We start from the raw sequence: 25,840 nt of genomic DNA, 5'->3' as shown, positions 1-25,840 counted from the left end.
GCATATTTTCCCCTTGTCCTTTGTTAGGACTGGGTTATTTTTAACCTTTGCTCCCTTGATAAGTGAAAAAATGGCACCTTGTTATTTAAATGAGTACTTGTTGGGGCGCGTGGGTGGTTCAGCCAGTGGAGCCTTTGAACTCCTCTGAACTTGGCTCAGGTCATGAGCTTGTGGTTTTGTGAGTTTGAGCCCCGTGTCCGGCTCTGTGCTGACAGTTCAGAGCCTGGAGCCTGCTTTGGATTCTGTGTCTCCCTGTCTCTTTGTCCCTTCCTGGCTGCACTCTCTCTCTCTCAAAAATAAATATTAAAAAAAAAATTTTTAAATAACATTAAAATTAAATTAGTACCTGTTTTACATACAGAGTTGGATCTTGTTTGACCTTGTCATTAGCCAATCATATTTCCTCTTTGGTGCAAGACTTGTTATCATCCCCATGTTTTGGTTCATATGTTCATCTTCTTCTATTTTACTGATGTAGAAAAGCTTCATTTATATTAAATATAACCAACATTTTCATCTTTGTTGTAAGTATTTACTCCCATTTGCCTTTTTTGGAGATTCGAGCGATACAAATAAACCATCTTTAATAAACATTGCTTATTTAATAAGCATATAAAATAAATAATGCATTAAGTTTCAAGTGTCAGAGATTTGATAAATTGTAACTGAGTATCTTTCACAAGATATACTATTTGAAAATTTTGGTTTTCAGGCTGATACGTCTAGTGGTTTGTCTCCTGGAAGATGTTTTTGCTGATACAGGTAATCAGTGTTTGCTGATTTTTGTCTGGGAGTCTTTGGTGCAGTATTATATCTACCCAGGGCATTGTGGCTCAGTTCTCTTAAAATCAACAGTAACAAACCTGACCCAGTGAAGAAAGTTGCCTGAATGAACTTCTGTGACTTGCAATTTTTAACACAAGTCTGTGCTTCTCCCGAAGTCTGTCTTCCAAGCCTGTAACTTTTAGGGACTTGAGGCTTATTAGAAGTGTTCTGTCTGAGGGGTCCTTAGTATCAGAAGTGCCCAAATGGGTTATTCATGGAAAACCAGTGAAATAAAATGACATCTTTGTGTGAAAGTATGGCTTAATTCTTAATCAAAAGAGCAAAACCCTTGCCTTGAGTTCCTCTGTCTCATGCTCTTCATTTCTACGTTTGCCTCTCCAGGGTGTGGAGAGACTGTAGAACAGGAATGGGATTTGTCTAAAGAGCAGAAACCTGATGGAATGGTATTTCCAAGGAACCGGAAGCACTTGCTGGCGTTGCTAGAAAAACCATTCTTTCCGTATCACGAGCACAATCGCACAGCGACACCATTGTTTGGTTTCTTCCGTACCTGTTTTGAGTAGAGTTCCTAGGAAGCTTCCCTGTGCATTTCTCAACATGCCAATCATCCAGTCCTGTGGTTAATTAGTATCTGAGCAATTCTTCTTCTTAAATTATGTGCACACACATGTGTGATCCCCAAACGGTTATCTTTATAAATGAAATCTTACCACTTAACATGGGTATGGACCCGCTTAACAATAAGTAATATACTGTGGGGATGGGAGCAGTGTTTTGTCGTTCTGGTGAGTTGTTGACTCAGAGCATTACTTCATTCCTTAAAAATGCAGGGCTCAGAAGACAGAGTTCTTATAAAATATGTCAGATCTATAATCACCAACTAATAATGATTTGGCAGAAGCAGCATTATGGCTGCCCAAGGAGTGTTCAAATGAGCACCAGGCTCAGATTGAGTCCGCTAGTGGGGCCGAGATGTTGATTCCAGAAAAATAACATTCTCTATTTGGAACCAGGAAAGTTGTCATGGAGATGAAAATCTTCCTGGTACCATAAAAACCCTGCTTGTCATCTGACTTGAGCCCCGTATTTGCACAGGTGGTTTTCCTAGCCGAGAAGGGCTCAGTAAAAACAAATCTATTCTTCCTGAATGGCGCCTTTATGTGTCCAAAAGAATATTGTTTCCTTTCTTCAGCCCCTCAATTAATGACCCATTATCAGCTAATTAAATCACATGTAAATTTTATGTGAATTCATTTGTTACACAACACTTGCTAACTAACCCCGTATTCCTGTGTGTTTAACCACATACGTGTTCTAATTAATGGTGAGAATGAGGTGCATTGGTTGGTCATCCTGGGAAAACAATAATGTACCCACAAAAGGCAGACACGCATACACAGCCACGAGTGTAATATTAATTTCCGTTTAATAAAGAAGACAGAAATACGAGTAAATGAGCGCCTGGCATGTACCCTGTGACTTTGGGATGCCGTGTTTGCATTTCTATTCAAAAAAGGAGTTACGTGCTGGGATTTCTCTTTCACTGAGTTCTGTTTCAAATGTGGAGGTTGTAGATGTAATACAAAAACGCATCTGTCCAACTTCTCTCCCTCCCCCCTTGCTTTCTTGCCTATGTGTCAGAGAGCAGAACTTGATCTATGTATAAATTTTGTATAAAAGCTTTAATTGTAGGTTTTTTATTTCAGTCTGTGATGCTTTTCTGCCCCTAAGAATTTCAAAGCTTTTACCACGTTTCTTGAGACACACTCGTGGTTGAACTGAGACAGTTGAGTTCAGACACAATAAATGCTGTGTTGTATTTTTGGAAAAGTACTCGTATTCTGTCATTTAAGACTTTGCAGCGTGCACGGGGAAAAGCAGTAGATGGTGTCCTCTATAATCAAAAAGTAACACAGAGTGAAAGAAGGACTTTTTTCGTTATTCGTTAGGTGAAACTGAAGAGACAGCAGTGGGAATGCTCTTTGGAATGAAGCATTATGGATAAAGGTTTGATTTAAAATGAATAAATTGCTTTTTTTTTTTTTTAAGGTTCGGTATTTAAACTATGAAATCATACTTCGTTGAGGTTTAAACATAAAGAATTACCCATGTGTAATGCTAGAACGTGGTTATGCATTCCCAGATGTTTAACCCACCTGTCACTTGTAAATGGAACTCACATCAGATTTATGACCTCAGTAGAATCTTCTAGGTAAATAATGTGCTACTTACACATTTGCTTGTAAAAGTAGCACCTAATAGAAAAATTTTTGAAGGAACCATTAAAATCTAGATTGAACCTACTTAAAAACACACACACACACACACATATACAGCTATCTAAAACTTGTTCATTTTCTTTTTAAAAAACAGTTACCACAATTCTTTGAGAGGACGTTTTATATTTATAATAAAGTGTTAAAGTTTTAAAACTGAGATCGAGAAAACTTTGCAATAAAAATGCCTTATCTAAAATAAAACTAGCTGCGGTAGTAGAATATTCTCTGCCCAGTAGTACCCATATATCCAGCCCCCAAAATGCAAAACCACAACTGTGTTTCGCATCTCTTTTGTGCCTCAGAAGAATTTCACTTTTTCTTATTTTAAGAGGATCAAAAAGATTTCTCTAGGAAGGACTGCAGTGTGTAAAACGTTGTAGCTCTGCCAGGAGGTGGCGCTCTGATACCATACCTCTCGGTCATTCCTTTCAGCTGAAGAGAGCCTCTTGCCACCCTGTGCCACACTGGAGAGTTTTCTGTAAGATATCCCACGGCCGATCTTTACAAATACCTGGACCCCCGAGGGACTTGCCGTACATCTGACTACTTAACATCCTTGACCAAGCTGCCTTCTCTGTAGCTACACATTGAAAATTGTCCTTTTTTTCAGTTGCCTGGTTTCAGGATGCCGGTTCCAGAACATAACATACACCGCAAAAAAGGAAGTCAGATCAAGCAGCCTTACTTAGGTGTGTCTGTTTGGGGGGGGGGGGTGGGGGGGCGCGAAGGGGAACCACACTAATAAAAGATCATTCAGAAAGATATTAAATGTAATATTTAATGAATATTGAAGAAAATAATTGTACTTGATGCTGGCCTAAACTTCTAGAAAACTACGTATCTTCCTTTCTCTTCTCACGTCTATCTTGACAGACCCCTTTCTTCTGAGAAGCCATTTATTTAGACAGTGAAGAACACCGTTATGGAAATGGAATCTTTGCTGTAAAAACCTATCATTTGGGCTGCAACCAAGTTATAATTTTGACTGAAAACATAATAATTACTTCAGACAACAAGTTTTACACTTAACTCTGTGCATCATGAGTCAACTTAATCAAGATGCATGTGTGGTAGCATCTGATTTTCTCTCCTTTCAGCTGTTGTTATGCTTTTCGTCTTTCCTTGATAACACGACTCTAAGAGCGGGAGATAATCCAAGGAGCTTCGTTTGACAGCTTATTTTAGAGTTTAGATGACAACGTCAGCCACTTTGTTCCCACCAAGTATGGAACCAGAGAGTCAAATTTGCACGGCTTTCCATTGACACCCAGAGAGCCTAGGGTTATACCTTCCTCCCTGTCTGACATGGTTGCTTATTTTTTTTACATAGTAAGCACACAACAGATACATGTTGAATGAATCCTCGCTAGGTTAGAAGTGGGAGAGACTGAACATTGAAGGGATAGTTTAAGAGTCTTCTGCAGTTATCAAGGTGAATGATGATGGTGACCTGTATAGGGAAATGGCAGGGAAGCTGGAGATGGGATGCGTGAGTCCTAGTTGGGAAGCAGATTCCATAGAGCCTAGGAATAAACACCAGTACATGGGACTCTCAATAAAGGGATCACCTCTGATATCTACTTCCCACTTGAGTGTACAAAGGACTTGGAAAGATGCCCTCCTCAGGAGGGCAGTTGACACGATTTAATCAGAGATGGGAATCAAGTGGAGAAATTGGTTTGGTTGTTAACAGCCCCACAACAAACTAAAGCGGCTGTGGTTTTTGTGTGTGGACTTTGCAGCTTTAATCGAGTTCTTGAAGTCATAGCAAAATTTCAGCAAGAGTTTAAAATAACCTATCCAGATAGTTCCGAAGATTACAAGATGTCTGAATCACCTAACGGACTTTGCTTGGGAAGAAAAGCATGTGAACTACATAAGGAATGTATGACACCGTGCCTCCGCTTGAGAAAATCGGAATCTGTCTTGGTAGACCAGACGTGCACAAATCGAGCCATGTTACATGAGAAAAAACAAACAATCAAGGCTCAAAATGAGCAGAAGAGTTGATGGAGTGATCCACATGGGCTACATTATTTAGGTTAGACATCACGGAGAAATCAGAGCTTTGGATAGACAGATGTGGAAAGAGAGGAGTTGTCTCGGCAAAGTGTGGCTGTGGTGGACAGAGGTGGAAAGGGCCCAGAACATCAAAGTAGGTGGTTAAAATGGGACCAGTCTTGAGCGGAGGTGGGACCTGACAGGTGGGCGAGGCTGGGTTACTGAGTTGCCAAAGTAAAAGGATGAGGAGCCTTCCCTTAATCCAGTTTACAACAAGGAACCATTGTTGGGTGGGGGCAGAGCTTGTTAAGGCTGTGTTTTAGGAGGATTACTCTGGCAGTGACACTGGTATAGACTGGAGCCTTGGCGATTAACGTCCCACAGCCCTAGTAATTGAGCTAGGAGATACTCAGGGCCCAAAGTGAAATGTGACATACCTCACATCGGAAAAGGGGGATGGGGGGAGATCAGAAAGAAGTTTAAAAGGCCAAGTTCAAGTTCAGTCTTAATAATAGACTTCAAAAGCAGCGAGGACTTCCCCTGATATTCTTTATAAACCCCCATTCTTATGGGGACATTGTTTTCCAAACAGTGAAAGAAATGTGACAATAACAACAGTAAGAACAATGACGTTCACTAATATCCATTAGGTTTTCTACGTGGCTGGCTCTGTCTAGGCACTGAAAATGTATTAAGTGATTTAATCATCACAACAATGTAGAGGAAGGTACCGTCCTTATCCTTATTTTACAGGCAAGGAAATTGAAGCGTGGGGAAGTTCCATAACTCACTCCAGAGGATACAGCTACAGTAAGCGGCAAACCTAGATCAGAGCCACCTGGCATCCACAGGTCCCCTACTGCCTTTGGTAATTTAATAGAAGCCCCCTTTGCCCTTCCTTCTCCCTGTTCTTGCTCCAACCCCAGCCATTGGGCATTTTGGAGGATGCTACTATATTGATATTTCAGTGGTTTCTTAACCATCTGTGATCAGAACAGGGTATCTGATCACGTAAAACTGAATACGAGCTATGGTTCTGTAACAATTTTTGAAAAGCAAAGAATCTAATTCTTTAGAAAACATTTTTTTTTAAGTTTATTTGTTAGAGAGAGCATACGCAGAGGAGGGGCAGAGAGAGAGGGAGGGAGAGGATCTCAAGCAGGCTCCAACCCTGTCAGCACAGAGCCCAGAGCAAGGCTCAAACCCATGAACCATTAGATCATGACCTGAGACAAAATTAAGAGTCAGACACTTAACCTAGTGAGCCACCCAAGTGCCCCCAAAATAATCTGTTTCTTTAAAAATGTAGGAAAAACCACCTTTGGTTTATGATAGTTTGGGGCAGTATTTTTGTCTGTTGGCCACCTTTTGTTATATAACATGTGTTTGCCTGAAAAATGAGTGTGAATCAACCCAAGAGAAGGCCTTTATTATTGGTATAAGAGAGGCTCATGGCAACATTATTTGTAGTGGAGGAAAAACAATATCAGAAGCAACCTAAATGCCAATCAACAACAGAATAAAGTATGGAATATCAAATAATGAGACAAATATATGTGCACTAACTAATAGGGACTGATCTGTAATAAATACAACTATTGGGAGAAAAAACGAAGTTACATAATGCTGCATGATGTTTGACAGCATTTGTGGAAAGACGCATCCATACCAAGCAGTATAGACCTATAAGGAAAAATATCTGGGAGGGCACATCCCAGACAGGCAACACTGCTTTCTTGTCGGAACTGGAGATGAGTGCAGGAATTTTAGCTATGCTGGGCGTGTTTTAATTTTTTGTCAAACAAAATGTGTTCTTATATTACTTGGACAATTTAAAAATTACGTAAAAGGTAAGACGCTTGCTGAATGAATACATCTTGCTGTTGAAAGGAACTCTTTGGTAAATCATTCTGTAAAGCAATTTTTTGATTTACTGGTTTTGCACTACTAGATTTTTTTTTCTTTTCTGTTTAGTGCGTGAAAAGTAAGCTTTGTCTTACACTATGGCCGGCTGAGGAGCCAGAAGTCATATTCTTCGTTAAAAAAAAGTTACAGTCTTTGGATTTTGTCTTTTGGCATTGGAGAAACTGAATAAATTCATGTGGTTACATAAGTGTCTTTAAAATAATGCAGAAGATAAAGGTCATAGGTGGCTAAAAATTACTTTATAAATTAAGCTTCTTGAAGAAAGTAAAGAAATTTATGTCCACAACCAGCAGCTCTTAAATACTCCATTTCAATAAAAACAATCCATAAGCAGGTGCTGCAAAACTTTTGCAAATAGTACTTGATAGGTTATAAGTATTTCCCTTTATAAGTGTTACGTGAGGTATTTGAATTATATTAGTGCTGCTTTGGATGAGGGCAAATGGCTTGACAGAAGTTACACATAGATTTTATTCCTACATCTTCCCAGGAGTAGCTGTCTATAAATGTGTCAGGACTGTCGTGCCCTGAGCTTCATAGTCAACCAAGAGAAAGGGAGTTACTTTAAGGAATGGTCAGATTTGGACATGTAGTCAGAATCAGTTGTTTAATGAGTAATGTTGGAGATAGGAATACACAGATTATGAAAATAGCCTTTTACTTTTTAATTCTCTTGGTTTGTAGTAAGAAAGCCTTAGTATGCACTGAAGATATTTAACTAGCTTGAAGTACAGCATTGCTCAGTGAAGGAAGATTATATTGGTCAGGATTCTTTGGAATGCATGTGTCTAACCCCAGCACAAATTGGCCTCAGCAGTAAACAAAACAAAACAAAACAAAGAACAAATGGCAATTCATTGGCTCAAGCAGTGGAAAAATACAAGCACATCTAGCTTTTGGCTCAACGAGATCCAGCTCTTCAAATCTTGTCATCTAACGTAGATTTGTCTGCATCTCGTAGCTGTGCTTAACTCTGGTTGGTTTCATTTGGGGCCCTGCTCTACACACACGGTGGTAAAAATGGCCCCTAGCGTTTCCAAGACTGTTCCTGTCAGCCCAGCCCCACCCAGGGTAAAAGCAAGCTCTTTTTTTTTTTTTTTTTTTTTTTTAATAATTCCATCGAAAATCTTACGGCAGTCTCTGATTGTACCAGTGTAGGTCATGTGCCATCCTTTAACCAATCACTAATGCCAAAGATTTGTAGCCGTATTATTGGCCGGGCTGAGGCAGGTACATGCTCATCTCTGGAACTAGTAATGGGGTCAAGTTCAGCTGAACCGTGTTGAGAGAAGGAGGGGAGGAATAAGGAGCTGTTACCAAGTGGGGATACAGTATAGGTGAAAAGAGAGACGCATTACAGAAATACCAGGTATTTGAGCCTGCAGTCTGTCTGGTTTTTGCCAAGTGCTCATATTGTGTGTGTGTGGAGGGGTGTGGGTACAAACACGGGCACGCGCATACGTAGGCATCCTCCTCATCTGCTAGGGTGCCATTTTGAATGTTTGAGTGGTGAGTCTCATTCATGGTTTAGAGATGTACCACGATACTTGATCTTCTACCTTACAGTTCCAGTCACTCATAGGCTCCATGTTGTAGATGAGGTCCTGAATATTGTCATCGTATCTCTTACCAGTTGTATTCTTGTGGCGCATAACAGGGAGTTCTCCCATCACACCCCCCTGCTCGTTTCCGTGGGGCATCTCAGACAGACACAGCAGGAGAGTATGGAGAGACCTCAGGCTTCATGCAGGTCCCTGAGGGCTCAGCTTGGGCTTTGGGGAGCCTCGAGTGCCAGGGGAGGTCTCTCTGGGGCCGAAAAGAAGGTCTGGAATAAGAAGGGAAAGCCAAAGAGATGGGGGCCCCAGAGCTACCCTCCCTCCCACTTTCATATTTCTTTTCGTATAAAATTTTGTATGCGAAATATTTCCAAGTTGTAAGTAAAGGAAGAAAGGGAAATGCTCATTTTTGGTGGTTCCCAGAAAATCCAGATGGCGCAGCTTAGCTCAGTACCACACTGCTTGCCCCAGTGCCCCTTTTCTTAAATATGCCTCATCTTTCCCCTTGCTCTCAGGTCCTGTGAAGGGAGGCTTTCTAACACGCCTGTGCGCTCCCATATTGCTGAGCGAGGAACTGCACAGAGGCGCTCAGTGAATATCCTCTACCAGTGCTTTGGACGGGTGGTAAATCTTGCATTTTCCAGAGCATGTTCAGGACAAGGGTCATAAACCCAAGCGCCTCCTAGGGCAAAGGAGGCAAAGGACAAGAATGAGTGAGGTGGGGCACTGTTGGGAGGGGGCTCATGGGCACACAGCCTGGCTTCAGACAGACAGAAGAAGACAGGTCACTGCCTCGAAGACACGCAAGCCCCTGCTGCCTGAACTTACACGTTTTTGCAAGAGGAGACAGCACGACAGGATTTTCTGTGAATATTTTGATTCCTTAGTGTTGGAAAACCAGTTTACAAATCTCAGAGACCCCTTGAATCGGTGTACAGACGTGATAGGGCCCAGGAAGAGGATTCCGGGAGTCGAGCACATGAGAAATATTGGCTGGTTTTCACTGCTGGTTCTCAGAATCTTCTAAGATTGCTCTTTACAATGGTTTGTGAGTTTTTCTTTTGGGGAGGAGCCCCTGGTGGACCATTGAGTCATTTATAGGCTGATCTTCGTGCAGTCCCTGAAGCAGGAATGACCTGGCTGCGGGAGTTCCTCCTAAGCACCCCGGAGAGACTTTCACGGATTTAAAATAGGAGTTTCTGTAACCTGAGCAGGGGCCCTTGTGGCGCAGGGACTTACTTGTGCAGCCTGCCTGGCTGCCAGCAGGGCCAGAAGGTCATGGCGTGTGAGCCTTTAGCCATTGGGACTGTTGGGAATCGCAGCCGGCTCCCTGAGCCTTCCTGGAGTTTACTGAACTGACCCTGACCTTGGAGGGTTTGCCTGGCAGGGTTTCATTGGCTCCTGATACTGTAGTTTCAGCCTGAGATGGCAAAGAGAGAGGTGCTGTGCATTTCAGGATTGCTACACCCGCGCTTACCTCTGGCTGGGGAGTCCTCTGACACTGTTTTCTTTGGCAGCCAGTTGGGCCCAGTTGCTTAAATTGCTTTGAAGTTCAGAGGTGCAGAGACCAGTAGCCCCTGCCTACGTTCTTTATTTCAGGCAAGAGTTCTGTGGCGTCGTGCCTGCCAAAGAAGCAGGCCTCCACCAGAAGGGCCATTGGAGTCTGAATGTACCTTCTCAGCAGCCTTTTCTCCTTACGTAGGATTTCATGCTGATCGCAGTAAAGAAGAGTAACCACATACCCCCAGTTTTTGCTGACGTGGCATGCATTTGAACTTCTAGCCGGAGAATTGATGAAGGATAGAATCTTTGGCCACAGGTACAAATGTGGCTGTGAGGTTTTCGCCCACGTTGGGTGCGGACACCCATGCCAGTGAAGCACGAATCACTCTTGCCATGAATGATAAGAGGGGCTTGGAGTCTTTCTCGGCCGAGTGATGCATGGATCCAAAAAGCTTCAGGGTACCTGATTGTACATAAACAGGAATCCTGACAAGGCTCAGTATTTTCCCTCCCATTGGTGGCCTGCAGGGGACTTGGGGTTCTGTGTGCAGTGGTGACAGTCGGTGCCTGAGATGGGATGGTCAGTGTTACCCCAGCCATGCAGAGCCTTCTGGCCCACGTGGGGCTCTCCTTTCCCCCCAGGGGAGGAAGGCAGGCATTGCTGCTTACACATCCTCACAGAGGGAGACGGGTGCTGGGGTGTAAAGATGAAATTAGCTGTGTAGAAGAAAACTCATGTCTTTAAGGTTCTGTAGGGCAGATAGTGACGATTGAAGTCAGTTTAGCAGAGCATTTTTAGTCAGTGCATAGGCTCCCAGATGAGGAGACGTGGTCATGAGTCACGGGGCTTGATTCCACAGGCTCCCGTGAGATCCCATCATTCTTCTGTAATCACGTTGGTGGGTTCACGTAGCCCGGAAACATTCTGCACCACCGCCGCCTCGGGTGCCTGCACGCATCCAGGAAGCTGCCCGGAAGCCCAGCGAGGACGTCAGATACTGCCTTCAGTCTTCGGTAGTGCGCCCTCTGAAAGCCCTCCTCCCACCCCTTGAAACTAGTTCTGACAGAAAGGCATAGAGGGTTCTATTCAACAGAAGTTGGGGGAAAAAAAAGGAGGTAGGGAGGCGCCTCAGTGGGTTAAGTGTTCGACTTCAGCGCAGGTCATGATCTCACAGTTTGTGGGTTCAAACCCCAAGTCGGGCTCTGTCCTGACACCTGAGAGGCTAGAGCCTGCTTCGGATTCTGTGTTTCCCTCTCTGTCTGCCCCTCCCCTGCTTGCACTCTGTCTCTCTCTATCTGAAAAATAAATAAACATTAAAAAAAAAAAGTTCAGGATCTGTGCTGGATGCCAGGGATATAGTCGTAAACAGGGTAAGCTTCCTGATTTGCAGGGACCAGTGTGGAATGAAAGCAGAGAGCCACGGTGTTTGAAAACTCTGAAGAGGGGGTCAGTCATTTAAAGGCATGTAAGTAATGCTGTTTCCTTTTCTCCCGTGGTCTCTCTGTCTACCCACTGTGGGGTTTTTATTTGCTGTTTGATGTTGTGCTCCCTCAGGCATAGAGCTATCCACAGAACACGTGCAAGGGCAGACCCGCACAGGCTTCTGGGGGCCCGCCCTGCAATCTGCCACACGCACAACGAACTGCTGGGTCCCCTTCCCGTCAGCTGCCTGCCCATCGCCCCGTGACCCCGCCGGGGAAGGGAAGGTATCTCCATGGGTCTGCAGCCCTAACCCCGCACGGAACATACTGGGAAACCTCCACTGCCATGCCCCACCTAAAGATGCCACAGTCACATACACCTGACTCCAACCCTCTCCTGGCCCAGCCCCCACCAAGGATGGAGTCAGCAGCAGAGGCAGGGAAGAGGAAGCCAGCAGCACCCAGGGCGACGCCACGTGAGACAAGCCTATAAGCCTCCGGCAGATACATCGTATAATCAGATTTCAGTTTCAAAACACAAATTCGAAGGTAAAATTATTAAGACTTTCAAGATAGTGACTGCAGAGCATTAAGCCCCAAGCATGGGGCTCTTCTGAGTACATGGAGCTGGTCCTACAGGTAAAAAAGAGTATGCCATCCGTCCACCCTCCCGCCTCCAATGAATATAATTTCTACTAAGATAAGAAATAAATACGGAGACCAAGGCAAAGAAAACCCAAAAAGGTGACAGTTTTAGAAATGGTAAGCAGGTGGTCTTTTAGCAAATGGGTCATTTAAACCAAGAACGCAGGCTGTGAGAAGACGGCAACCAAGGCAAGAGTTGGGAAGAAGGTTGTTCTAAGCAGGACAGATAGCACATGCAAAGGCCCTGAGGCCAGAAAGGGCTTGCCTGTTGGAGGAACTGAAAGCGGATGTTGTGGTTGAGGCACAAAGAATAATGAAGGCAGTGTGGGAGAAGGTGGGAAAGGTTGATATGGAATTGGTAGAGGTATTTGGAGACAAGTTTAGTTCCTCATAGCACTCTTTTCCTTAAATTGTACCTGTATCTTTGTACACCTCATTCATGGGTTATTTCTGCCCAAAAGGCTCAGCTTCCCCCCCCCCGCCCCCCCAGGAAACTTTTAGGACAAAAACTTAGATTTTCATCCATTTCCTTCAAAGGGGGATTTCATCTAGTAGCTAGAGGACCTCTACTGGCATGTGGCTTGACAGTTAATCTAAAACTCAAGCCACAGACCGTGCCTTGCATTTGCCCTCATAAAATATAAAAGCCTAATGCCTCCATCACACCCTTATTGAAAAGAACATATCTAAAGTTGGAGCAAATCAGCCTGCAGTTGGTGTATGGTGTGTGTGTGTGTGTGTGTGTGTGTGTGTGTGTGTGTGTGTGTGTGTGTGTTTTCTATACACTGCTCTGAGATAAGAAAATGGTTTCTGGGCTTCTCATGAGGTGATATTTCTGGGAGGCTTTGCCCTGTTGAGAAATGGCCTCAAAGTTGAATGCTTTGAACAGGGAGCAGTAAAAGGCCACACCTGAGGCAGTGAGTGAGAAATCCTTGGGACAGTTAGATGGGTTCCAAATGTTTTCCACACTTGGGTGTCAGATAGCAACACACAAATTACGGGCTTACATAAGAACCATTCTTAAGACACTTGCAGAAATTCAAGATGGTGAATGTTTTGGCTCTTTAATTGTGGCACATTTGTTCTGACTCTGCAAGAAACTTGGTTTTTGTTTTCAGCCAGAGAAGGCTTGGATGTTGCTAGAGGAGAGAGCTGTGTTGTGTCCCGGGCAGTCTCAGTGGTAATTAGTTGGCTTTGGGTAATTGTGACGTCTTCATCTTGTGTATTTTAATGAACTGATTAGTTGGCCTCCCAGAAAATATAGAAAGGGAAGGCAGCCTTCTCCTGGGAGTTGTGCAGAGTGAATGTAGGAAATGATAGTTTGGGTTTCCTCTGTTCCATTTTATTACTTAAGTGTTTATTGTATTGGTGTTATTTTTTCCAGGGGTAAAAGTTCTTTGTTTTCTTTTTGAAGAAGAACTTGACCATCTGATAATAAGATACAGAATTAAACGCTATCTAAGTTTGGTAAAAAAAAAAAAAAAAAAAAAAAAAAAAATTATTCAAGTGCCTTGAATTTCAAAGCCTAAAACTGTTTCTTAGGAAACATCTCTAAGTTCAGAGATACTGAAGCTAATGAAAACCAGTACCAGAAGTTGACATTTAGATCCCTTCTTTATAGAAGTCAGTGCTCAGTACTGGTAAATTTTTTTTTTTTTAAATCATACTCACTATGAAAATCCATTTGATTCCTGTATAAATTGGAAATGTTGAGTATTTATATGTTTAGCCAGTTTATTGGTGGTAGGGAGGACAGTATAAATACAATGGACTTCCAATTTGGAGCAAAAGACATTTTGATTCCAAGGCATATTTATCTTATAATAGAGCATAGGTTTAAGGGTATTTCTTAGGCTACTTTATTAATATTTTTCCAACACTTTATTTAAAAAAAATTTTTTTTTTTTTACATTTATTTATTTTTGAGAAACAGAGTGAGACAAAGCATGAGCGGGGGAGGGGCAGAGAGAGAAGGAGACACAGAATCTGAAGCAGGCTCCAGGCTCTGAGCTGTCAGCACAGAGCCCGACACAGGGCTCGAACCCATGAACTGTGAGATCATGATCTGAGCCAAACTCAGATGCTCAACCGACTAAGCCACCCAGGTGCCCCTCCAACACTTTAAAAATACTTAGTTTTTCTGATGTGAAGTTAAACGTCTCTGACTTCTGACATGTGTGACGCTAAGGTCTGAATGTTATCAATGACAAACAGGTACTGGTAGCTTCATAAATAATCACAACACAAAATACCTCCCAGGTCTGCCTCCCAGCTTGGCTGATGCTACATTGAGGAAATTTTCATGGACTGGATAAGTTAAATGTATGGTTTTTCCTTTGTTTCTGTTCTTGTTTTTTGTTGTTTTTTTTTTAATTCTGTATAACCTAACATTTACCATTTCATCTATTTTTGAATGTATGATTTAGTGGCATTAATTACATTCTCAGGGTTATATAACCATCACCCTGTCTATATCCACAGCGTTTCCATTGTCCCAAACAGAAACTCTACAACTGCTAAGCCAGCGTATGGCTTTTTTTGTCTGTTGGTTTTAATGGGGCTGTTTTGGTGTTTGAAAAATCATATCGGTCGGCTGAATGATCGTTTTTCTCCCAGTCTCCTCTCCAGTCTGTGTGTGCCCTGCCAAGTCTAAAGCCGTGGAAATTCCCAGCTGTGTACTTGGGCCTGGATTGTAATCCCACCCCTCCCATCCATGGGCTCTTACACAGGCCATAGAATTTGGAGTTATTGCCCATCGGAGCCGGATTCAAGCTGTTGACCTAAAAGCAAGCCATTTACAGCCATTGGCATCTCCCCGACCCCAGTGTCTGGTAGTGTGTTGATTATTTTTCTGTTTCCCTCACCACACTCTTCCGTCCTTGCCGCATGCTGTTTGCCTGCTCCCTGTCAGCTTGATCCACTTACCTTCCTCTGATGAAGATAAAAGTTTTTTGCACAAAAGCTCCTCAGCCCATCTCTTGCTGTGTGTTGGCAAGGGCGTTGGTAATAGCTTTAAAATTCACTTAAAGAAATTGGAAACACTGAGTCACAGGCCGTTGTGGCCAGACATGTTGTTAATTACTTGATAAAGAGGCTACACGGGCCGCCCTTTGGTTGTAATTACAGGTTTTTATCAGCCTTGCCTTGCCTGTAAGTTTTTCCAAATTTCTTCTTAAACATTACGTGTGGAGACAGATACATCAACACACATCAGATTACCTACCAATTTTCCTGAAATTGACTTACTTAATTGTCATCCTTTGCATGCTAGCTATGTTTCTCACAGTGCCTGTATTTAAAAAAAACATTTTTCATGGTCTTCTAGTTTAAAATGAACATGTCTTCCTACCCCTCTAGGTTTCTACTTGACAGAGATCTCATTCAGAAAGTTGCTGGAAGAATGAAATACTGTCTGTCCTAAATGGAGGACTTAATTCTTTCTGATGCAAACCATATTTGACTCTGAAGCTGCCAGACCATTAGTAGCCAAATCATGGTAGGAAAACTACTTCTACGATGAAGAATCTGAGGTGGAGCCATATCTGAAACACTGTAATATCCTTCTGTCATTGGTTCAGATTCTGTAAGGGCCTCATTCTCAAAAGATGTGAAGAGGATTTGAGGAAAGCATTTCCCATTCCGTCGTGTTGATGATGATATAAATTAAATTAATTGTGAAATTAATCCCCATTATCCCTGTTTCATGCATCAGAGAACTGAGACCCTCAGTTCTCTGTAAGTAGAAAGCTTACTTTCGTCACCCAGGTGTATTTGTTGGAAATTGAGGAAAGGAAGAAAATACTAGGATATCTGGCTTTTTCTGGCTTCATTTTAAGGTCAAATTCCCTCCTTCTGTTGTCACCTCATCTCACTTCTCCTAGGAGAGCATTTGCTCTCCCTCTTCCCAGGTGCCTCGGGTCCTGCTCACACAGGAAGTCCAAGCCTCCTTCATTACCAGCTTCTCAGACTTGAATATGCAAACACATTAGCTGAGGATCTTGCTCAGGTGCTGATTCTGACTCCTTTATCCTGGAGATGGGCCTGAGGTTCTGAATTTTTTTTTTAAACTTTTTTTTTTTTAACGTTTATTTATTTTTGAGACAGAGAGAGACAGAGCATGAATGGGAGAGGGTCAGAGAGAGAGGGAGACACAGAATCCGAAACAGGCTCCAGGCTCTGAGTGGTCAGCACAGAGCCCGACGCGGGGCTCGAACTCATGGACCGCGAGATCGTGACCTGAGCTGAAGTCGGACGCTTAACCGACTGAGCCACCCAGGTGCCCCGGTTCTGAATTTTTAACAAGCTCGTGGGTGGTGCTGCTGCTCCTGGCTTGTTGGCCCTGCTTTGCAGCAAAGGTCCCTCCCCAGGCTACACCTTCCTCCCCTTGATGGCCCTGCCTCCTCGTTGTCTGCTGATAGCTACTAGTCATCTTGGAAGAATAGTCTGTCCTTTTTTTTTGACTTTCTGTGTCACATTCTGGCTTCTTTTCCCACCTTTCTCCTGAAGATCTTCTGGCACAGGACACTGTGAGACCTTCCTGCTGTCATACCCAGCAAGCACTGTCAGTTCTTAACCCCTGGGTCTTGGGACATTTGAGCAACCCCTCCCCGTGCTCCTGTGACCTCACCTCTCCCTACACGCTCTGAGCAGTCTTTGCTTAGGCACCTCCCATATCTACCATGCCCCATCTCCAGAACCCAGATTTGTATTCCCCCCACCCTGTCTCTGGGACATCTCTGCTCAGATGTCAACATACGTCAAGCCTAAGGCTTATGAGCCAGACTCCTGCTTTCCCTCCTTCTCCTTGTCCTTACCCTCTAAGTCTGCCTAGCATTGCCATCCACCCAGTTGCTCAAGCTACCAATCTTGCAAATATTCTGGACTCTGCTTGCTCACTCACTCACCTGTCAGTTCCTGTGAGCTCTCATTTCCTGTCATTGTCTCTCATATCTATCCCTCCTCTGCATTTCCACCCCAGACCCCCCTTTATCTTGCCAGGGTCATTGTACCTCTTTCCTTAATTCCCGCCTGCCGTCCATTTTCTCCTTCCTGCAATCCTTTTGTTACACTTTCTGCAAGAGTTAAACATTTTTCTGAAGCCATGATGTGATTCATCTTTACCTCATGGAATAAAGTTCTTCTGGCTGCCATAGGTCCCCAGGTTCCTTCCCGGCCCCTCCCAGCCCCCACTTACCTCTCCAGTTGGCTGTAACCCAAGCCTGACACACCAGCCATCCTGTGTTACAGGTACATCCAAGAATGTCATGCTTCTGTGCTTTTCTGTCCGCTGTCTCCTCCATTTGGGATCCCTTTGCCAGCTTTGTCAGTGAAACCCAATTCCTCTTTTAAGTGATGGGGTTGCGGTTTTTATTCCTAGAAAGGGGACCAAGAGAATTGACATTCTGTCCATCCTCTGAAAACAAATCAGGAAAAAGCAAGGGTAGAGAGTGTTTCACGGCTAATTTTGAAGCCTTGCTTGCTGATATCATCAGTGGACTTTGTTCCCACCGAATTCTTGAGTAGGCTGTGGTTCCAAGAGAGCAGGACCCCTTGCTCAGTAGAAGCAGTTGTATTTGTAGCTTCTTGCTAAACCCTTCCCCACTGGTCTATAAGGCTGTATGTTGTGGATAACACTGATAACACTAGAAGGTAAATTGTCCTTTTCTGGAAGTACCACAGCGTTTGTGAACCCAGACACGTTTCTTCCCGGGGACAACTGACAGCCCTGTGAAGACATCATTGACAGAGCATCCTGATGACAAACGTGCATCTAGCCTAAAAGCTACATGTTAACTGCTCTTTCTCACATCTTCGTTATGTTGACTTTGCAAGTGGGGAGAGTGAGCTCCAGAAGGTGTATCTTTGTGGATTCTTCTGGACTGCTGCAAAATGAAGCTCTTCCCTTAACCCTGGAGATTTTTCTTGGTGATGTTCTCCCTCTGTGCTTTGATCAGCCACTCGGGTGCCTGGGATATCTGTAACAACCACAGTGATCTTGTCTTGTTCATTAAACTCCGCCGTAGAGGGAAAATTTCCTCTTCTACTCTGGATTATGAAGCAAAGGCAAGGTAGGCGTGTTGGTTCTCTAATGCACAAGAACATTTTATTTTATTTTACTTATAATAGCATAGGAAACCATCAGTAGCAATTCCCTAAGCCCTTTGGTGTCCAGGGACCAGTCATGCTAGTGTAATGAGGAGTGTTGGAGAGAGGCTGGATACTTTGGATTGACCCAGGCATGTATGACAGTTTCTGGATCTTCCTGGCAGAAACACCAAAAAATGTCCTGTCCTCAGAAACATTGTCAGTTCAAGATCCCTCAAAGGCTGTATTACTTATGTGATGGTGTCTGGCAACCCAGGTCCTTTCATTGTTGGGGGGCTTTCCAGACCAGCCCTGTGGATATCCTAGGGCCCCTCCCTTCCTGCAGGGTCTTAGGGTACTCAGCTGAGCCTGCTCAGAGCCATCACAAAATAGACAGGAACTTTCTCTTAGCACGTTGCACGGGTACTTTCGCGTATGTGATGTTTTAGAAAATGGAGTTGAAGACTGTCAGAGATGTGTAAACAAAACAAAAGAACACGTCAGATGCCTTTAGGAACCAGGTAGTAAATGCATGATTTAGCCGTTCTGATACAGCCTAGTTGAGTGGTGGCCACGGTGGCCAGTGGGACATGGCATGTACATCTAACATAAAAGCGTTGAGGAGGGTGAAGAGTTGAGACTCTCCAGTGTGTTGCTCTCCACTGAGCTTACCTTCATCTCCCTTTCTGGTGGCTTTCCTCTAAAGCAGAGTCCAGGTTTCTGGGATCCCGTGTTGCAAATCAAAATGCGTTTTCTCTTTGAAATAGATTTGTAACAGTCTGATGAACTAGACTCTTGTGATGGTATTAATGTAATTGCTCTTGAGATAAATTACGAGCTCACGACAATTAAGTAGACACATTTCTGTGAATAAAGACCTTAAGAAGGGAGCAGCTGACTCTTTCATCTTTTGACCCATCCCTGCATCAGGCCTGATTAATCACTCACTGCCTTCTTATCCTCAGACCCCCCCCCCCATGGCTTCAGAGCCTTCACAGCTTGTCACTCCAGGCAGCCACTGCCGGTCAGTCAGAGGTGCCCTTCGTGTTGAAACAATTTGCCACGCTTGGATAATGGAAAGGACATTGGGCGGGGATGGAAGACACCTGGGCTTAGTCCTGCTGTGTCCCCTCGCTAGCTTTGTCGTTCTGCTCTTTTTCACTCTTCTTGGACCTTTCTGTCCTCCTTCATAAGGTGAGAGAGGCGGATTGGAGAATGTCTGATGTCTCTTACGTTTAAGTTTTTTTTTTACTGTTTGTTTTATTTTTGAGAAAAAGAGAGAAAGACAGAGCCTCAGTGGGGGAGGGGCAGAGAGCGAGAGGGAGACACAGGATCCAAAGCAGGCTCCAGGCTCTGAGCTGTCAGCACAGAGCCCGACGCGGGGCTTGAACTCCCCGAGTGTGAGATCCTGACCTGAGCTGAAGTCGGATGCTCAACCAACTAAGCCACCCAGGCACCCCTTCCCTTAAGTTTTTAAAATGATATTATAAATTTTATGAACAACCTGCTCGTAAATTTGAATACTTGGTTCCATTTTTTTCTTTTCAAGGGTAGAATGAGTGATTTGCTTCTCATGAACTCTGAGTTTCCATATATCCAGCTCTTTGTCTTTTAGGAGATAGATTCCTATCATCTGACCTTTTTATAAAGTTTAATAAATTGTGTTACCTCCATTTTTTTGTTACTTTGAGGTAAGAGGAGAAGATTATTCTCCAAAGTGACATACTCCTGCAAGGGCAACGTGACCCTTTTACCCTCTGACACCTCAGATGGCCATATACAGCCCCCGTGTCGAAGGGTCCAAAAGCCCATAAGGATAAGCTGTTTGCACACATAGTGGTGAAGAGCACAGATTTCAGGGTCAGGACAGACTGGGCCAAATCCCGCGTGTGTCTTTTACTACACTTTCATGGCCTTGGACAAGTCACTTATCTGATCCCTAATTCCTAGCCCTAAACTAAGAATAATACAAGTACCTCATTCACAGAACTGTGAGTGGAAGATTCAGTAGTGCCACCCCCAGTAACTACATGGGCGCCAAGTGCAGAACGTGCTTCTCCTGGGACCCTGATGGGGAAGAAACTGGTGTGGGGCCTGTGGCTGAGAAAGCCGTGTGTACACAGGGGCAGGAGCCACTCTAAACATACCGAATTGGGAGCAAGGTTATGCACTGACAGCATTTCTTCAGACCGATCCATCGTCTGCTTGTGGGAGGGGTGCAGATCGACCAAGGAAAGGTCCCCTGTCTTGAGGACACACAGTGTAGTACAGTGAGAGGTGCAACTACCAACTGCCCTTGTCAGTGACCCAGGGCTGGTACGGAAACAAGCATGGACTGTGGGGAGCAGGCGAGGGAGGAGGTCCTGGGAGAGCTTTCCTTTCCGATTTGGACTTGAAGAGCCGACTGGAGACGGTGTCCAGGAAAGAACAGAGCAGAGCCTGTCTTCAGCATGGTTGAGCAGAGAGCTAGCCAAGCAAGTCAGACTGACCGTGTGCAGCTTTTCCGAGCAGAGAGACCCATCCGTGTGTGCAGAGGACCAAAGGTTTGAGCCTACTCACTTGGATCTTGAACTGATACCGTTTCAGCAGAGGAAAAATCTAGAGGGTTACTTGGAGTTCTGAGCAGTGGGAAATACCACCTTATCAAGGGCCTGTCCCAGCTGCTGAGTTCTGAGAGCTGCGAACTCTGCTGGACTTGATAACGTCTTGGCCACAGTTTTGACAACAGTGGCTTCGAGCTGTGGCTGATCTCAGGTTGGCTGGCCTTCATGCCCCAGCAGTTTTAGGATCAGGGCACTCTCTGACAGGCAGTCACAACAGCCAAGGGCAGACACGGTTTGTTTGGTGAAGAGGAGTATTAATAGAGTTATTAATAGTTAGACCCTGGCCTCAGGTCTTACCCTAAGGATGGTGGTTTGAACTTCTCTGTAATTGGATTGCCCCCAATAAAATCACATTACAAACAAAAGGGTTTATTGGAACACCTGGTGCCAGCGTCTATATTGGAAATTGTATTCCAAGGCACTACAGTGTCCCTTGCACGTAACCTAATTTCCTTCCCTTCCTCCCATAAGCTACCCCTCCTACTCAGTCTATCCCTCCTGCAGGTTGTATTGTTTTGTTTTGTTTTGTTCTGTGTTTTCAGCAAATGGGTGAGAACCTGCAACGTTTGTGTAGACTGAATTGAGCTCCCCACATGATGAATTGGGAGCATGGGCATGGGGCAGGGTACAAGAAGGGAGGCAGGATTGCTTTGGGTTGCCCCACCTGTCTGGTTAAACTGTTCCAGGAGGGGAAGTGGGGAGAGGCCTGGGTCCTTCCTTACAAGCTGTCATTACAAAGACCATGTTTGAAGTACTTCTGGTGGCCACACCAGTGGTGATCTGCTTCTCAGGCCGAGCTCACACGTGGTTGCTAGATTGGAGCGATATCAGCAGGTGCCTGCTCTCCAGGCTCCAGCAGTCTGGGATGACGCCCCCTAGGTGCTCTTGGGTACTTACCGGATACAGCCACAAAATAACCATGGGAAAGGAACTTGGCGGGTCGACTGTGGACAAGTGTATACTGGCAAAAAGGAACGTCTCCTCGCATTAGAGTCCCGCGGGATTTGGTTCTACTGATTGCTCCCTTCACAATTTGAAAACCCTGCCAGAAGGAATTTAACTTTGACTCCTTGCAGGCTCAAAGAGTATGGATGCCCTCATTGGCAGTGTTACTTGAAGTTGCTGTGTTACTTTGGTAAATGACGAGAGCATCATAAAGTAATGAGAGTGCAGAAAGCCAGTACCTTTTTCAAGCTGCCTAACCACAGAGGAGGAGAGACCTCTTCAAGGTGGAATAGGATTAAAGCCACATTTCTTAGTTTCTCATTCCACAAGCACTTAGGCTGAGTAAATCTCAGCAGTGAACAGATGTTCATTCAACAGCAAATTATGTAGAACTGAAGGCTCGCTTCCGAAGATAAAAGGTGGATGTTGATTAATCAACTGGATGAGACTTGGTTGAAATGAGTTTTTTGAACATTACCAGCCTGTAGCTTGTGTTATTTCCTATTCTTTTATAGAGTACTTAATCTCACAGAGATTATAACCCTACCTGTGATGTGCTCAAGACAAAAAACGTTCGTCAGAGGGCTGGACCTCTCTGACTGTTTTTAATTCAACAACTACTTCTGAACCTAGTAACAGAACCCTTAAGTTAGTTTCTCTGCAGGTTCAGGATTTGGCCTGAGTAGTGCACATAGACCCCTCTGTTATTTGATTTCATCTTAAGGATAGGTGCAACTTAGTGACTCAGGGCAACGTTCAGTCAGTTTCATGTTGTAAATGCCACTGGTATTCAGTAAATTTTTACACCAAATAAAAATCTCAATTTGTTAGTAGGCTTTTGTTTTTTGCTAAGTCCTTGCTTTCAGTGTTTTTTAATGTTTAAAAACAGTTTTGTAGCCTTCAGGAATATTTTTGACCCACCACCCCACACAAAGAGGATTTTAATCTAAGACCCAAAAATCATGGTTAATCCAAGACCATAGATAACCCGTGAATTAATTACTTTTGCTTATAGCATATGTTTTGTTTTGTTTACTGGAGACTGTTTTGTCAGAGGAAGAAGCATCCTGGTTTTAGAACATGGGCCTTGGAATCTGGGAGATGTGTAATGTGTGTTTGCTACCTCCCAGCAGTGTGGCCCAGAGCAAGCTCTTGCTAACCCGTGATATTCTCCTCTGACGGGAATAGTCACAGTCTTGATAGCTAACATTTAGAAGGTACTCACTAAGTGCCAGCCACTCTTCCAAGTGCTTTATATGTCATTTAATCCTCCCTGCAATCCTGTATAATAACCTGGGAATAACAAAGTAGGATCTGCACCATAAGGTATGTGATGTATTATTAAGTGAGACAGTTCGTGAAGAACACTCCATGCATTGTCTGGTACATTGTAAGAACTCAATACGTGGTGTCATCAGTGGGTGTAGTCGCTGTCTATTGCTGTATAACAAATATCCCCCAAGTTTACCATGTCTGCAAAAGCAAAAATTTAATGTCTCACAGTTTCTGAGCGTCAAGCATCTGGGGAAAGCTCGTCTGGGCTCTTCTGGTTCAGTGCCTCTCAGGAGGTTGCAGTCAGGCTGGCCACCTGAATTGTCGTCAGAAGGCTCACCTGAGGATCTGTGTTGACGGTGGTTCCCTCACAGAGATTTGCTGTTGCCAAGGCTTCTTCCGGTCTTCCCTGGCTGTTGGCACCAGGCCTCAGTTGCTCCCCAGGTGGGCTTTTCCAAAGGGCTACTCAAGACATGCCAGCCGCCTTCCCCCAGGACAAGTGATCAGAAAGAGAAAGAAGGAGGGAGAATGGACAACAGATGGAAAATGCAGTGACTTTTATAACCTAATGTTGGAAATGACACACCACTGCTTCTGCATATTTTGTTGGTCGCACAAAACAACTCTGGTACGATGTGGGAGGGGAGTACACAGGGTGTGAATACCAAAAGGCATGATGATTGGGGCCATCTTGGAGGTGACTGCCACCGTGGTGTTGGGTGTACTGTGCTTCTGAGTATGTTGAAGCACGTGCCAAACCATGAAGGTGGGAAGCGACCAGAGACCCTAGGAAAATGTCTCTAGCATTCAGGATTTGCCACTGAAAGCCTACCAGCCTGAGCAGTCGGTATATGGGTACATTTTATAGGTTAAATGCACCTGCCACGCAGTGGGGGGAGTATTTTCTGTGACTTTTTATTTGCACACCCAGACATGGTGCCAGATACTCTGTTTGCCCTCTCCATTTGTTCACCCTCGCTTTTATTTTAATATTCTGGTACATATTTTTTGATTTCCCTCCACTGCAGGCATGGCTCATAGTCCGTTCTAAAAGTATATAGCAACCCCTAGCTAAAGGTTCATTTCATTACAAATCGGCTGAAGGCGGTGAATTTATATTCAATCACCAGTCTGAGTGTTTTCTCCCAATTTTCTGGGGACGGATTCCCTGCAATATTCCCTTAAATGGATTTTTTGGCCTTTCTCTCAGGCCTGCATTTGACATTTTCTCAAGAATGTTTATTTTTTAATTTACAACTTTGAGAGGTTTATTTTATGAGATGGGTTTTATGCAACAAAATATAATGGGTTCAGGGGTGGGGGAACCCTGTGAATTTGAAATTGACTGCCATGAGGAGGAATTATTCATTTCATTTGTGGGAGAAAAATGACAGGTAACATGAAAGTGGAAAGGTTTCAGGTCTCAATTCACAGATGGAACAAATCGCCTTTCATAAGTCAGCATGCTCAGTGTTTTGTATTTGCCATAAATATCTATTTGTGAGGCTTTTGGAAGGAGGTGATTAGGACATGAGCTCCCAGTGGAGGATTTTTGCAGGGTCCACTTGGCTAAAGGGGCCTTTTGAATTAAAACAAAAGAAAATGAAGGCCCTTGCCTCATCAGAACATCAGAGCTTAGAATCAGATGGACCTGCCTTTATTCTCTTTCTTCCTTCTAGGACTAGGGGTCCCTTCTGTTTTTCAAAAAGAAGATGCTTGGGTACTTGATGTCTGGGCTTGCTCATTCTAATCATATAATGGTGAAATATTAACTTACCAAAGTGCTGGAAGCCTTAATAACCATTCTGCCCTGACTCTTTGAGCAGAAAGGACTGGAAGAATCACCATGCTCCCATTTTCACCCGAATACCCCATACCACTCCATTAATTTCCAGGCATCGCCCTTCATTAGCGACCCCGTGGCTGAAGGACTGTGTTATGAGGCTACAGGGTCATGAACCGCACCATCTACCCCTTGGTTCATTTCACAGCTTGCTCCTTTCTTAATGCCTTACGGCTCATTTTCCCCCCTTCACTTGGCAAAGAGGGACCTTTCCCAGGGCCTGAAATGGATGGGTCTCCCACTGGTCCTCTTTTGTTTAATGCCTCTCTATTCTCTGAGCTTAAAAGTGAACACTGTCACCGTAATGGTAGCGTTTGCTCTGCACTCTCACCATAAATGAAGCTTGGACTGCAAGGAGATTTTGGACCTACAGTGTTTTAAGGCAGGTGTTTTCTCACTGCATCCATTTTTAAATGAAGACGAATGCAAGACAGTGACCTTATCGTTCATTAGATTTGCTCTAATATGTAAACCCCATGGTGGAAGATGGTGTTTGGTGAGTTTTTATCTACTCCACCTTTTTAAATAAATAAGGCAATTATGAGATGTGGTTATATTTTCCCCACTGAATGCCATTGATAGCGGGCAGCTTTAGAAATCCTGTGTGTATAAAATTAACTTCCAAAGCTGATAGAAGCAGGGAGACAGCACACCTGCTAAGCGCTGGGATTTCTCCCATCTGTCAGGATGATGAGCTGTGTTACCTTTGACCTTTGTCTTTGGTGATTGGCAGGCCGAGGAGGGCCACAGCTCCTTCTACCAGTGCCTCCCAAGGTGGCAGTGGGGGCAGAAAGAAATTTCTGCTTTCCCATAAAAGGGAGGTCCTAGGTGCCTAAAGGAGTGATTTAGGAACGTTGAAGGAGGGTAAGAACACCAACTCCAGAGCCAGGCCGGTTTGGGTCTGAATCCAGACTCTCCTGTTTACTAGGTGTGTGATTAATATTTTAATGATCGTTACCTTACAAATGACCCCCA

General features: G+C 44.1%; 1 protein-coding gene across 1 annotated transcript in view; it reads left to right on the top strand.

The window, feature by feature from the left end:
- PDZRN3 (PDZ domain containing ring finger 3) overlaps positions 1 to 25,840 on the top strand; it is a 241,105-nt gene that overhangs the window by 129,373 nt on the left and 85,892 nt on the right. The gene's annotated exons all lie outside the window — the stretch shown is intronic.

The sequence above is a fragment of the Panthera leo genome, chromosome A2 (genome assembly GCF_018350215.1).
Source record: "Panthera leo isolate Ple1 chromosome A2, P.leo_Ple1_pat1.1, whole genome shotgun sequence".
Taxonomy (NCBI): Eukaryota; Metazoa; Chordata; class Mammalia; order Carnivora; family Felidae; genus Panthera; species Panthera leo.
This window is presented reverse-complemented; position numbering and strand designations above follow the sequence as displayed.